The following is a 14,868-nucleotide window of genomic DNA, read 5'->3' on the forward strand; positions in this document are numbered from 1 at the left end:
AAAAGCTTTAAAACCATTTGTTTTTATTTTACGAGCTTTCATTCCTTTCATTTTTATACAAATTTTCAAAAATGTTGAGAAAACTTCCTATAAACGCCACAGTTAATAATATATTTGAAGAAACAAGAGTTGAAATAATGTGAAAATGAAAGCGTTGCTAAAGCTAAATATGAAAGCTCGAAAAAGCTCTGCACATTTAAATGCTTTTTCTCATGATTGCTGTTTTGTTCAAAGGCATATTTTTTAGTAATACATTTTTCATATATATTTTATTGCAACAATTTTTAATTATAATCGTTTGACCTAAATAACTTTAACATACGCATAGATATGAGTTAACACATATTTTAAGAACAATGCATTTACCAGCATAAAGAGATTATAAGCAGAAGAGAAGTTATCAGCAATTCTTCCATAATAGTCAGAAAATATAAGAAATATGTAGAATTAAGATATGGAAGAAAAAAGAATTTTCTGATGCAACAGTAACATTTAGTTTGTGTAAAAGTATTGAATGCAAGGCATTTCTTTAAAATGCGCACATGAAGAAAATTCTAACAAACTAAATAAAATGCATAGGAATGTAGAATATACTATATTTATGCTTGTACATATTTGCGTTTTGCGTTTGCAGCGCTCAGCCGATTGATGCCAAGTGCGTGCTTCGCTACTTGTTTGCATATTTCGTTTATCATCAACTCTCCCATTTGCTATGCAAATAAAATCACTAAGGCGGTTTGCATAATTTTTATGGAAAGCGTGTGATTTACTTGAATATAAATATGCTTGTGGTTGTGGCAGCCGAGGAATGATGTACGATGTACCAGTGAAAGCTTGGCTTAGTCCCGCTTTAGGCCAGTACTCGTTATTGACATGATATAGTGAACGCGATGAGCCTGTCTACTAATCAAGACTAAAGCAAGTTCTTAAAGAGATCGCAGATACATAATTATTTACTTCTTCCTCCACTGGTGGAATGAGCGCTTTATTTAAATTAGTTTCTGTATCCACAAACCATTTAAAATACCGTAAATAACTAGTTAGTAATTGGTTAGTTATTGGTAAATAACTAGTTAGCTTTTGGTTAGATATTGGTAAATAACTAGTTACTTGTTGGTTAGTTATTGGTAAATAACTAGTTAGTTAACGGGGTCTGCTACTCAATTCTCCAAGCTGTTATTTTCTGAGTGTATTAAGACGATTTCGCGTGCAAGTCCGCCAAGCGCAAATATTTAATTTTAAGCGTACAAATAAATCATCTGAGTCATTAAAATTATGTGGCAAGTAGCAGAGTGAAACCGGCAGCGGCAACATAATGAGCATTGGCAGCAGCTGCTACAAACAAGCTTATCTTCAACTCATCTGCATCATCGTTCACCATAAATACGGCTGCCATGCCACAGGCATAAGCAGGAATATTAGCGGCATCTCTAGTGGCAACTTCATTTAGTCAAAGCACGCACTTGAACACACACACAGATACTTATATTTGTATGTGTTATGTACTTGCAAAGCAACCGATGCTCTTGACGTACTTTTCACAGGATTCTGTAACCGATAGTTTTGTATAATTTTTGTACTCACACACACACACCAGCACATGTACACATATACATATTTAAAGCAACTCAAAAGAAGTTTATATTTCAGTAAATTTAGATGACTCGCTTGTATTAATTTCGCTTTCGACTGCTAAGAGTAACGGTATCTCCTTGCTGAGTGACTCTAACTGCTCATTTTACACTCCTTTGCCAACTTCATTTGCTTTCAACTCGCTCTCACAAATATGTTAATGAGTTTGAGCTCATAATTGAGTACGGGGATTTTGTAATTAACCGTTACAAGTAATTACTTTAACTATTTTCAAATTATGTAAATTGAAATTACAAACAAACACACAAATACAAATAAATAAATAAATATACAAGTGTATGTATGTGCGTGTTATGTTCGGTAGTGTGTGTGTGGGTCCCCGACGTGGGTGTTAGCAATCGGGAAAGCTTTGCAAACTGTTTGTTTAAGTAACTTATAATCAAGTAAATAGTTTGCAAACAAAAGCTCAACATCTAGCAATACACTCACACACACACTGATGCACATTTAAATGTTGCGGCATGCTTTGCTATGATTACGCTGCCAACTTGATTCGATAAAACTTTTGTAATAACATTTTGAAGTTATTCCGTAATTTGGTTCCATTTCTTTATAAGAGGGTTGCAGCTTGTTTTGGAAAATTTTCATGGTATCTTGTTCCAATAATATCTGTTGCATAGACACGTTTAGATATTATAAAAGCGTCTGCAAAGTCATCTAATTAATATATATTATTTATATATTTTTTAGTACTCGTTTGCTTTCTTCCATAAATTAATAATTTCAAAAATATATTTTTTTCATTTTTTATGATTATGCCAAACAAGGCATTCAAGAGTATAAAGGAATCTACAAAAGTTATAAAAAGGAAGAAAAAATAGAGGAATAGAAAAAGAACGGAGGAAAAAAAGAAAGGGAGAGAAAGAGAAGTTAGAAAAAAGAAGATTTTTGATAATATCAAATATTTTTTTTAATGAAAAATTGTTATTTTATTTTTTATATTTAAATTATATTTTTTTTACCTATTTAATTATATTTGTTTACTTTTTCTCAGACTGTAGGAATTTTTGTTTCCTTCCTTGCGGCTCTTTTATTTGTTTTCGTCTTTTTTGGTCCAAAACAGAAAAAGACTTGCATTAGAATAAATACAATATGTATGCTAAGACACAGCTAAAAATTAAGAAAAGTTTTTTAAAATTTTTTAAATTTTGAAACTCTCACATTCACAGTGAGATATTAAGTATACGGTTTCACATACCACTTTTAAAGATGACTTTCAAAGAATTCAATCAAAATGAGGGAAATAGTTGACATGAAAATTATATATCAAAGTATAGAAGCCAACTGCACTTGACTTTGTAAACAGGTACATTGAAACAACAACACTAAACAAGACAAATGACGATCCAGCAAGCACAGTTTTTTTCAAGCAACGAATTTATTCACAAAATAATCATGATAACGGTAATTTGCATGCTAACCAACACAACTGTACTTTAATTGAGTTGCCATGTGCAGCGCATAACTGCAATCAAGAATTTCCCCTCGATTCGGCGCGTTGTACATATCAAACTAACGGAACTTTTAATGCAAATCAAACAATTGGAGCAAAATCAAGACTTTACGAACAACATTGAATGTTTGGGTGTTTCACGTACTAGCATAAGCATAAATAACATTACTTATAAGGAGCAATAAGTAAAAGCGAAAATTCGCACAAAACACCGAGACCGAGCAAGTAAGCAACAATAAGTATTAAGTATGGTAATTAGTAAGTTTCCAAACAATATTGAACAATAATAGTTTTAGTATTCAACTCAATATTTCTTAAATTAATGTAGTTTTACAAACAAATAGAGAAATGTACACATGCATGTCATCAAACGAATGTAAGTATGTGTGTTCGATTGCCCTGCAGCAGTTGAAACAAACAAACATACAAACATACACATTTTTAATAATTTTCTCTGCAGCGAATGAAAAACGAAAATGAGTATTGACTTCCACAAATGTATGTAGTTAGTAACACAAAAATTATAAACTGTGTTTCGCAATTATATCGCAAATATTGTAATTATCAAGTAATCAAGTAAACCAATTAAAATTGTGCGCATAATAAAAATGGAAATTTATCAGAAATTTAAATTCGTTTTTAATAATAATCCAGATTGTGTTTGTTTAAGTGATCAAATCTTATTAATTTGATAATTGTTTTATGTTAAAAGAAGGATCTTTTTTTATATATTCGAAAACTTCAGTAACATTGTTGTAATGTCATATTCCTCTAGTAATTAGTTGGACATCAGAAATGATTACAATATGTTTTGACAATCCCTTTTATGGTCGTTCACTGAGTAACTTCGTTGGATAACAACAGCTGATCTTATTGTGTGTTTTTCGCAGTCAACAGCTGATAAAGTAAGGTTAGTTTTTGTTTCGTGCGCTTTCAAAGATGAAAGATCGAAAACAGCATTTTCGGGATTTTTAACCGTTTTACGATTAAAACGGTAAAAGTGCAGCAATACGAAAATTATGTGTTGTGTACTGATTAAATGTGTTGACAGAACACCAATGTCCAAATTGGTTTACAAGAATTCCATTCTGCAATTTCGACCATGAGGATGTACCCTGCATGATCTGGAAGTCCTCTAGAGGCCGATGGGTCGCTAGATAACTGAAAGCTGAAAGTTATCTAACCCAACTGTTCGCAACACATGAAATCGTTCCCTCGAAAGTCGGGTATAAGTAACCATAACAAACCCGGAGTTTTATCCGGCCAAGGACTGTCCACTCGGCACTATTCCTCGAAATTACTTCGGGAATGTCATGAAATGTCTACGATTAATTTCGAAGCTTGACATATAGGAAACTCATGCTCTTACAAAGCAAAATTTTATTCGTCGCATTAACGGCTATGATTTGCTTATCAAACCTCAAAGAAGTCATCCATTTTTGAAGCGCTTTCTTACTGGCGACGGAAAGTTGGTTGTTTACCAGAATGTAAAATGCAAGAGATCATGGTCTAAAAAGTATGAACCATCTCAAACCGCTTCGAAGACCGATAGTCACCAAAAAAGGCATAACACGATTAATGCGGAAATGTATTGTGCTCAGCTGGACAAATTGAGTGATACACTCAAACTGAAGAGGCCAGAATTGATGAAAAGAAGATGTGCATTGTTCCGCCTGATTAATGCGAAACCTCATACATGTTTTGGTTGAAGAACCCTTAGCTCAAACAGGAACGTCAAAACCGGTTAAACCAATTTAACCAGTTTTTTTTGGCTGCAAGCATCAAAAATTTGGTAAGCATGGTATTAATCTCTTGTCCGAAAGATAGCAAAAGGTATTGGACCAAAATGCAGAATATATAATTTCATAAAATATTTTACACAATAAACAATCGTGTTTAGATTGCATTAAAACATGATATTGATTACTGAGCGTTACTGATATTAATAAAAAAATTGAGATGAAACGATTTGGCGCATTTTACGTCGAAATCTTAAATTTAATGCGCACAAAATACAGCTGGTGCATGAATTGAAGCCGCTCGACCTTGTAACATTGCTTCGCTCTATGGGCTCTTGAAAAGTTCCAAGAATATCCGACGTTTTCGAGCAAATTTTGTTCAGCGATGAGGCTTATTTCTGGCTCAACGAGTACGTAAACAAGCAAAATTGCCATATTTGGGACGAAGAACAACCTGAAGAGATTTACAAGCTGCCATTTTATCAAGAAAAAGCAACGGTTTGGTGTGGTTTGTGGGCCGTTGGGATCATTGACGTAGCCGCGGTGAACATTTTAAGAGATAATCTTCAAAAAATAAAAGACAAAGAATATCTTTGGAATGATAATAAACATTCTCCATTAAATTTGATGTTATTGTCTTTTTTCTTCAAAAAAGTAGGGGACCTCGAAATGGAGTCACATTGTTCGACAACTAAACACTAAACTGACAAATTTTCGAATAATTATATTTTAATAGTATTATGAGGCGACAAACAGGTGCTACCAAAAAGCCTCACCCCTTTTTTACACTTTTATGCATTCGACTACACATTGTTTCGACAAGCAAGAAGCGGCAGCTGCACAGCATTGGCTCGGCTCCAAGTGCAAGACGCATTTCCTGCAAAGTGCCAAATGCCAACTAACTTTGTAGAGGGCAAACAAGCGCAAGGAAAAAAAAACAATAAGAAAATATAACATCTTCACAGCACGAATTAATAACAACAAAGTGGCGAGCATATGGACCATGCACGAGCGTTGTATTTAAAGATGTAAAGTAGTTTGTTTGGCTTTCATGTCCTTGCCCAACTTTTAAGTACTTTTTTGTGCTTTGTTTCTATTGATATGGCTTTTGTTGTTAAACAACACGAGCCTCAAAATAAATTACATATAAAAATTTTTGATTATTATTATTATTGTATACATACACTACCGTCATACAATCTTAAAAATGAAAGATATATAGATTGCTTGACAGATATAGTCTCAACTGGAAAATTAATAGTTTTTTCATTAGCGAAAACTTACTTTTAACAGAAAATCAAAAGAAATCTTTCAAATTTTCTCCTATACATATAAGGTTTGTGTACAAACCCTAATAGCTTAGGAGTTAATCAGCGATAATCATATATTAGTGATTTAAACCAGAAAGCGGCTGTTTAAAAAACAAACTTTACCAAACACATACAACTACAAACATATGTCCTTTTCACCTTCTTATCCCGTTTAGTCCGGAAAAAGCATGATTATGAATTGCGGTTTGCTGTTGTCAGATTGAATCTGATTAAACTGACTAACCGCAATGCATTCGTGAGCAGTGGCTAAGCCGTGGCAATTTGTTGCGTCAGCAAGTGTGCGGCTATTAAGGGTAATAGCTGGCGTATGCCGTTTTCTCTTCCGAATTGCATACACAAAACTATTAATATGAATACATGTTTATATTTATGGCTTTTAGGGAAATTAAGGAGGGTGTGCATGTGCTTAAATCCTTTCTAAATGCTTATGTTGCGTGGCATGAATAAATTATGACAGTCATGTCAGCATATGCAGGCAGAGATGTGGAGGAAATTTGTTAACATCATTGATATCTGCTGTCAACCACAAAGGGTCAAAAGCTATAATGGCATTCGGAAGCAAACCGAAATGGGAACTAGTAATTATATAAGTGGGAAATTTATACATTCAGAGTTCGAGGGGTTCATTGGTAGGAGATTTTAAACAATTTCTGTGGGTGAAAACATATATCCATATGTATATATAACATTTATTATATGTATAACATTTATGAATTATGGAAAATTTTTTAATATTTTTTCAAAACTAAATGTAGAATATTTTTAAAATTGATTAAAGCTTAAGTTTCAGCTCTACCACAAAATGTTAATTACTTCATGAGAGCGTAAAACACAATGCACAAAACTGCTTAGAGTTCCGCGTATTTATCCATGAAACAAATGCCTGACCCACGACAAATATTTAAGTCCAAGGAAAAAGCGCCAACAATGCAAACATACATATATCTCTGTATATGAATTGAATTGCTATTTGTTTTAAATATTTTCTCTTTCCGTATTTTTGGCTTGCAGCTTTCGAAATTTCCTTGGCGCTTTGTCGCGTATCGAATTGATACAACGCATTTCAATCAAGTTCTATGCCAAAGTCGTGTCCTTGTCAAATTAAGTGTATATGCCCATATACATAAATGTGTGTATGTCTCTTTGTGTACACAATATAGGCGAACACTCGGCCCAAAATACTCTCACACTTACATACACATATACCTACAACAGAACTACTGGCGTTCTGGTGTTTTGTACATTTTCGTGCATGAAGATGTGCGCCTACAAACACACATACAAACATAGTATATGTGTCTGTATGCTAATGGCCGCTGCCTTAATGTCCCACGCTCAGCGAAAACAATAATTAGCCAGCCGCAAAAGGTGGACACGCACAAATGCGATAAGTTAGAAGTTTCGCAGACAATTTTTTTAGAAAAAAAGCAGAAAAATAAAAGAGTTGCACTAATTAGTTGAGGCAAACGTGCATGAAATTCAAATTCCAATTTTTTATGACTTTTTCCTACGTCAAACCCCTTACCACCTTAAAAGCTGCTCTAAATGGGAAAAATAATAAATACATACACATATATTTGAAAACTCCAGTTTCGTTGCGTGCGAATTTCAACAATTTTTCTCGCATGCGATAATTTTTTCTCCGCAAATTTCGCCAGCGTGTTTTGAATTGCGCTGTACAATTTCATTTTGTCGCACAAATATTTATTTATACACCTGCAGCGTTACATACATACCGTTTTATATGTATGTATGTATGTGTGGTTGGCTGTGTTGGAGTCGAAAAATGAGCAGAATAACAAAAGTGCGATTCAAAACGTCCTTCACCTTTTGTTTATATTTATGCATTACAAAATTAAAATTTGTCGCGTCGCCGCTCCGCCAGCCCACAATGGCAACGCGATGATTGCGCGCAGGTATTTACAGGTGTCTATTTTTAAAATCTCAAATAAAAGTGAAATAGTGTACAAAAAGTCGACAGCAAACACAGACACTTGCACAATTTTTTTAGAATTTTCTGCTGAGAAGTTTGAGAAAAAGTTTTTGGAAGAGCGCAAAAGTCACTTTTTTGTAGGCAAACAAATAGAAAAAAGTAACGAGAGGCCTCCTCTACTGATATGCCACTGTGTAGAAGCAAAATAATTATGCCTGAGTTTCAAAACAAAGAGAGCGAATTTCTTTTTCCATGCCAATACGAAGAGTGTCAGGCGCGAACAGCTCCTTACTCATGCTCATTGGACTGCTCTCGCCAGCTTTGTGTTTGCTTTTGACTTTTCCTGATGCTCTACTTTTTCAGACTGTGCTTGTTAAAGTTGATTTGTTTCTCTATTCCCCTGCCGCTTCCGCTTTACCGCGCATGGATCCTCACTCTTCCAAATATCTCGTAACCGCTCGCCGATCCACCCTTACCATCCATCCCCACTGGGCTTTGTGGCAGCAACTGCGCAGCTTTTCGTCCAAAAGTGTACCGTCGCAGCGGCGAATTGCTGGCAGGCTGCCAAAGCGCTATACTTGGAGATCATCGGGAAAATTGCTGAATTTCTGCCAGAAATTATTTATAACTCATTTATTTGCTTGCTCGTTTGCGCACATGGCCGCCAAAGCGAAAATAGCAAATATAGTTGGCTTTTTTCAGTGGCGAACAAGCGGCGCACATACACTCACACACGCGCACGCATCAGCGCTGCGATCGTTCACGCACACATACACAAACAAGTGTAGCGGAACAATAACAGCCATGTGAATGTGTGTGTGTGTGTTTATTTGTGAAAATGTTGCGAATTTTTAGATTAAAAAAATAGGAAAAACGCCTTTTGTTGTAGAGTTCAAGAAATGCCCCGCCGGCATTGTCTATAATGAGTTTTCGCAGCTTGCTTGCGTTCCGCTTTTTTAATTTCAAAGATTTTGCAAAAACTTTTGCGAACCGTTTCAATTCAGCAGCTGTCAGAAATTGACAACTGTGAGTCTTAAAGTCCAACATTAGCGCAATGGCACTGCATATTCATATAAGAAAATGTGTATGTATGTGTGTGCACTTGCGTTTTCTAAAGAAAGATCCAATATTTTGATGGCTACTCGTCATAAAATTGATTGCTGTTTACTCACAGCACAATATAACTGTATATATGTATGTAAGTACATGATGGCAGATATATACATATACATCCTTCTTATATATATATGTACTTCACATACTATCACTGTATGGCTGCCAATTAGAGATTTATAACTCTCAGCATTTAGCAGCTTGCTTTTCTATTTATATATAAAAGAAGATATACTCATATATTCACTAGTTATACAAACGTGTTTGTATATGTATGTGTGGTGTATGTGAGTTTCTTGGCACTTGTCAGTATGTGCTCCATATCGCAGATGACTCATGGCTTTGTGTACATTTATTTGTATTATTATAAAAATTAATATTTTCGTTTGCCAATTGAACTGCCAAGGACAGCTGTTGCGGTTTGTTCTTAGAATTGCCATTGATGTACATACATATATCTATCGATCTATTTCACATAAAAAATGTATTTTAAGTGCTTTGGCTGCTGTTTTTATGTAATAAATAATAAATTACTGTAAATGCAAACTTTTAGGAATCCAAAAAATATTATTATTATTTAATTTATTTTTTTTCAGAATATATTTTTTCATTCTACTTACTATTGAGATGGTTTTAAGCTCTTCTGTAAACATACCTGAAATGGTAGAAAATAATATTTTTATTAAGAAATCCAATTTTTAATTTTAGCTACAATTTCTAAATAGAATCAACTATAAATATTGAATTCACACTTAAGTAATTATGCATATATTAATCTCATAATAGTGAGCGAGGCTATATAATAGTTTACAAATATTTTTAATAACTTAGCTATATAATATAAATACTACTTTGGGCAAAAACTAGTCTCGTCAATCAAATGAAGAATTTGGTGATTGAGAGTCGACGATTAACAAGCAGAGATCTTACGGACATCATTTTAATATCGGAAAGATCAGTGAAAAGCATTATGAAAGATCATTTGGCCCTAAGAAAAATGAAAGAATGATTTTTTCAAAATCACTAAATTTTTTCGAAAAACAGCGTCGTGTTAAGGTCTGTGAATCAATGCTTTCTGACTTCTTCGATATCATGAAACGTTTTATTACTGGTGATGAGTCTTGGATTTATGCTTACGACCCGGAAACAGATGATCAATACGCTGAATATCGTGGCAAAGATGAGCCGAACCCGAAGAAACTACGTTAAAGCAGGTCAAAATTAAGATTAAGTTGACAGTTTTCTTCGACTATCGAGGTGGCGTGCACTCTCAATTACTTCCGAGCGGAAAAACTGTAACAGGGAATACTATTTGTGTGTTATGCGTCGTTTGCAACCACCAAATTCGTTTGATTTAGCTCCGTGTAACTTCTGGGAATTCACCAAACTCAAACGACCGCTTCGGGTAAACTGTTTTGAGTCTATTGAAGACATTAAACGTGAATCGCTGCGCGCTATTGAAGCTTATTGACTTTAACAACTCATTCGAGGATTGGAAAAAACGTTGGTACAAGTCTATTGGAGTCAAGGGGGACTGCTTTGGGGAAACGACATAGATTTTGAAGAATTAATTGACAATTTTAAAATGATGAACAAAGTCTTACTATTTTTTGCCCATGGAAGTAAAATTGTACAGAAAAGTATAACCAGTTTTTTTTAACATAAATAAATATGAGATTATTTGTCTTTTAGGGCAATGTCAGCCAATTTGAAAAATGTTGCTTTGAGAAAAACGTGTTTAATGATAAATTGAAAGACCTGGTTAATCTTAGCGACCAGCTTCGGATTTATCAGCAGCCTCAGTAGGCTGTAGCAAAGGACGGCAACGTTTAAGACGCAGCAAATCGGTTTTCTGGATCCAGAAAAATTTATATACCCACAAGGAAAAAGAATTTTCAAATTTTTACTATTTTTATTATTTAATAAAAACTGAAATATAGTATATAGTAATACAGGCAATATACTAAATGCTTGAACGTCGCTAAAACGCTTTGTAATCAAATTGTACGTGAATTTCGGAAGTCATTAGAGGCGACAAAAATCTAAAAGCCGCCTGTAAATCTGTAAATTGATTTTATATATATTTTTTTTCAAAATTTCCTATTAGGTGTGCTCGTCAAGCTCAGTAATAGGGTAAGCACGTATTTGGTCAAAAGGAGTAAGAGTACAAGAAAAAAACCTTTTCATCGGTTGCATCTACGATAGAATACCCTTCATAAAAATTAGAAGTTTTCATACAAACCCTAATTTTCATCGTTCAATAGTAGATCTGTAAAATTTCCTCGGATATTGTAGCATTGCTTTGGAAGAGGTGAGGATATCTTGCCAAACAAAAAAGTTTTGCATACAAGAACTTAGCTTTGATTGTTCAGCTTGCTCCGATAACGGCGTTTCCAACAAATGAACAGCTTATTGGGGAGAAAAGAACGTGTGCAAAATTTCAGAACTATTTCTCAAAAACTGAAGGACTCAGCTCGTCACGCATTATCATTCAGATATTCATTTTATAGGGCCTTCAACTTTTCCTTGTGGATGCTACAAACTTTTGCTTTTCTATTTATTTATATTTTGTGGCAAACTTCAACAAACACTTATATCATATTCGGGGTATAAATATAAAGGCTATGCCATATAAAAACAATTTGCTTTCATAGGAATATTATATTCGGAATCAAATTTCAAAAGTTAATTTTCATTTTCGAAATATTTAAAACTTTATCCTAAACTTTTTTTTTATTTTTTTCTTCGCTCACCTAAGTTCTCAACTTTAGTTTCGAATTATGTTTCATAAATAGCTGTCGTTTTGCTCAATTTAGAAAAAAAAAAGTTTATTATAGTTTTGGGAACACATGGAAGCTGCTTTTAACCCTTCTACAACTCTCGACCGCAAACTTCAATTTTTGACCTTGTCTAAATATAGAAAAGTGCATTCAGATCGAGGGTGGTGATAATCATAAAATAATTTTTAAATATACCTTGCCTTTGAATGATTGACATGGACATCCTACAAGGACTCTGGTGTGCGCCAACACATGCTTTCAATTTTTGTATAATACGTGACATTTGGCGGTGATCTCTTAATTCTTAATTGGACTTTGAATAATTTAGCAATGAAAGCTTTCGCTGATTTTCCATCATGTCAAATAATGTCAAACAAAAATCACAAACCAATGTCAGTGCTATTCACCAACGCCACAGAAGCGGAAGCACACGTCACCGCAGCTTACTCGGATGTACCGTTAACTGCAAATACGGTTGTATCAGCGAGTGCAAGCCTTCGTGTGTGTGCTTGTGCGAGGGAGCCTCCAGTTCTAATAGGAGAATAAATTCAATTTAAACGGATTCTAATTGTAGCCGCAATGTGGTTGCTGCCACCGCCACTAACACATGTAGTTTTGCAGCGAAAGTGCCATGCACTCACACACACACATACATATGTGTGAATGTAAGTATGTATGAATGTGTGTTTTGCTGAATTACATTTGCACCCACAATTCTTTTATTTATTGCCGGAGTGATATTCCGGGGAGGCAATGCAAAGTGCCCTTTTAATTGCGATGGCGGCACACAATGGCATTTATGCAAACACATATGACCAGCCATATATGCGAAGGTTTCCATGCCTGTGTGTGTGTGTGTGTGTGAGGGTGCAAATATTCAAGCTAAGCACACACATTTGCAGCGAACGGCTGCTCATTTTAATTAAAAGATAAAATAGCACCGAAATGACTTTCAACAAAAAAGCCGTTAACTGTGAGTGAAATGGAAAAAATAAACGAACGAAACAACGAACTGAATAATGTTTAATACGAGTAGCAGGAAGCGCTGAATGGCGCAAGAACAGGTAGGACCTAATGAATGAGCAGCGACAGCAGTCATGACTTTGGCTTTGGCTTGCTCAAACTTTATTATGTGGGCGAATGAATGGAAATGCTGTGGCGACACACCGCATTTCTAGTAGGGTGGGGCGATTTATGTTGAAATAAAGTTTTGGCTGATAATATGTTTTGATTTGTTTACAAAATTTTCCCTAAATTAAAGCCGATTCACTACGAAATTGTTTTAAAAATATAATCTTTGCTGAAATGGTTAGTTTACATGCATAGCTTCGTGATCTCAGCACACTTTTCTTTATAAAAGCTTTTAGAAAACTAAACAATTCAGCTTAGATTATATTTTAGAAACAATTTTGTATCTCTACAATGTGTATATCCTAAGTTACTGCATATTGAACAATTTTTCACAATGTTCGGTTCCGTCCATAAATTTATCCATATCAAATAATGAGGTTGTGTATATTTTCAAATATAATTTCCGATAAGAGCGTTACAACCGCCTATTATGTACTAGTTGATTAATATTACGTTATGTGAAAATGTGAAGAAAGCATGAAGCAGCCACGATTTTTGCCTACAAAACATCAGTGCAGAAATTGACAGCTACTAGAGTTCCACAGTGATCAAAAAATTAAATAATAAGTTATTTGATAAGAATATCTACTGATCTCCATCTTGCCCTGAGCAACTTCTTGTAGAATTTTTCTTCTTTCTCCAAACACAAAGGGCATATTGAGAAATTACTAGGTAAAATTATGAGTTTTTTTGATGACATATGTTTCCGTGTTAAGGGGTAACCTTTTTTAATTTTTTTTTCAGTTTTTGTTCCCTTATACGCTTAGAATTAATGTAGGAACCCACTTTACCATTGGAAGGTTTCGAAAAAGCAGGCATAGCCGATTAGGGGTATGTCAGTTTATCAACGCATACACGTATGCGTATGCTTTTTCAGTACCGCAAACTTTAAACGCGTTTTTCTCAAAACACACCTTTTTAAACTGGGCACATGATTCCGGTCGAACTATGTACTCCACCGATTTGCTTGATTTTGTTTTTATGTACAAAACGCCTGGCCGTCTAGATTGATAATTGTTTTTAAATTTATTGACAATGTTATGATAAAATTTACGTAAAAAGACATGGGGAAAATTAAAAAAAAAACGTTAATTACATTTTTATTTATCAAAATTTTTTTATGATTATAGAAGGGACGTTAACCATTCACGTATTTTTAAGAATAAATTGGGTTTTGTGTTTCAGATGATCCAAACATGAGAAATCGTGTCCGCCTGTGAAAAAAAGCATCTCATTCACCCAGCCATTTCTCCAACAGTTGTCATCAAAAAATTCCGAAAAAATTTGTTTATACGCTCCACCATATATCTCATGATACTATGTGAAAAAAGTTCTATTGCAGAATAAATGCTTCTATGAAAAAAAGCCAAAAAAGAGACCAGATTACCGTACTGACCCCATAAGTTAGATACTAGAATTGTTTGAAAGTACACAAAGGTGACTCAGAACTGCTCTTATAAAAAATAATATAGTAGAAAAAATTTAAAAAATAAATGTCTTAAAGTCACCGAAAGTTTGCCTCCTGCGAGTCGAAAACAACGTAGAAGTTCAAGAAATCTTCATGTTGATATCAGAGAGATGGCAGAGAATCTCAACATCTCTTACGGTAGAGGACTCCATCGCATAGAGCTCGCCAAAGAGATGCTGGACAACGTAGAGCTGACGAGATGTTGGATTGTCATTATGACATAGAAACAGCCCAAGATTCGCTCGCTCGCTTCCGTTCAGGAAATTT

General features: G+C 34.5%; 1 protein-coding gene across 6 annotated transcripts in view; it reads right to left on the minus strand.

The window, feature by feature from the left end:
* LOC120766272 (tropomodulin) overlaps positions 1 to 14,868 on the minus strand; it is a 136,986-nt gene that overhangs the window by 59,904 nt on the left and 62,214 nt on the right. The window lies entirely within an intron of this gene.

The sequence above is a fragment of the Bactrocera tryoni genome, chromosome 1 (assembly GCF_016617805.1).
Source record: "Bactrocera tryoni isolate S06 chromosome 1, CSIRO_BtryS06_freeze2, whole genome shotgun sequence".
NCBI lineage: Eukaryota > Metazoa > Arthropoda > Insecta > Diptera > Tephritidae > Bactrocera > Bactrocera tryoni.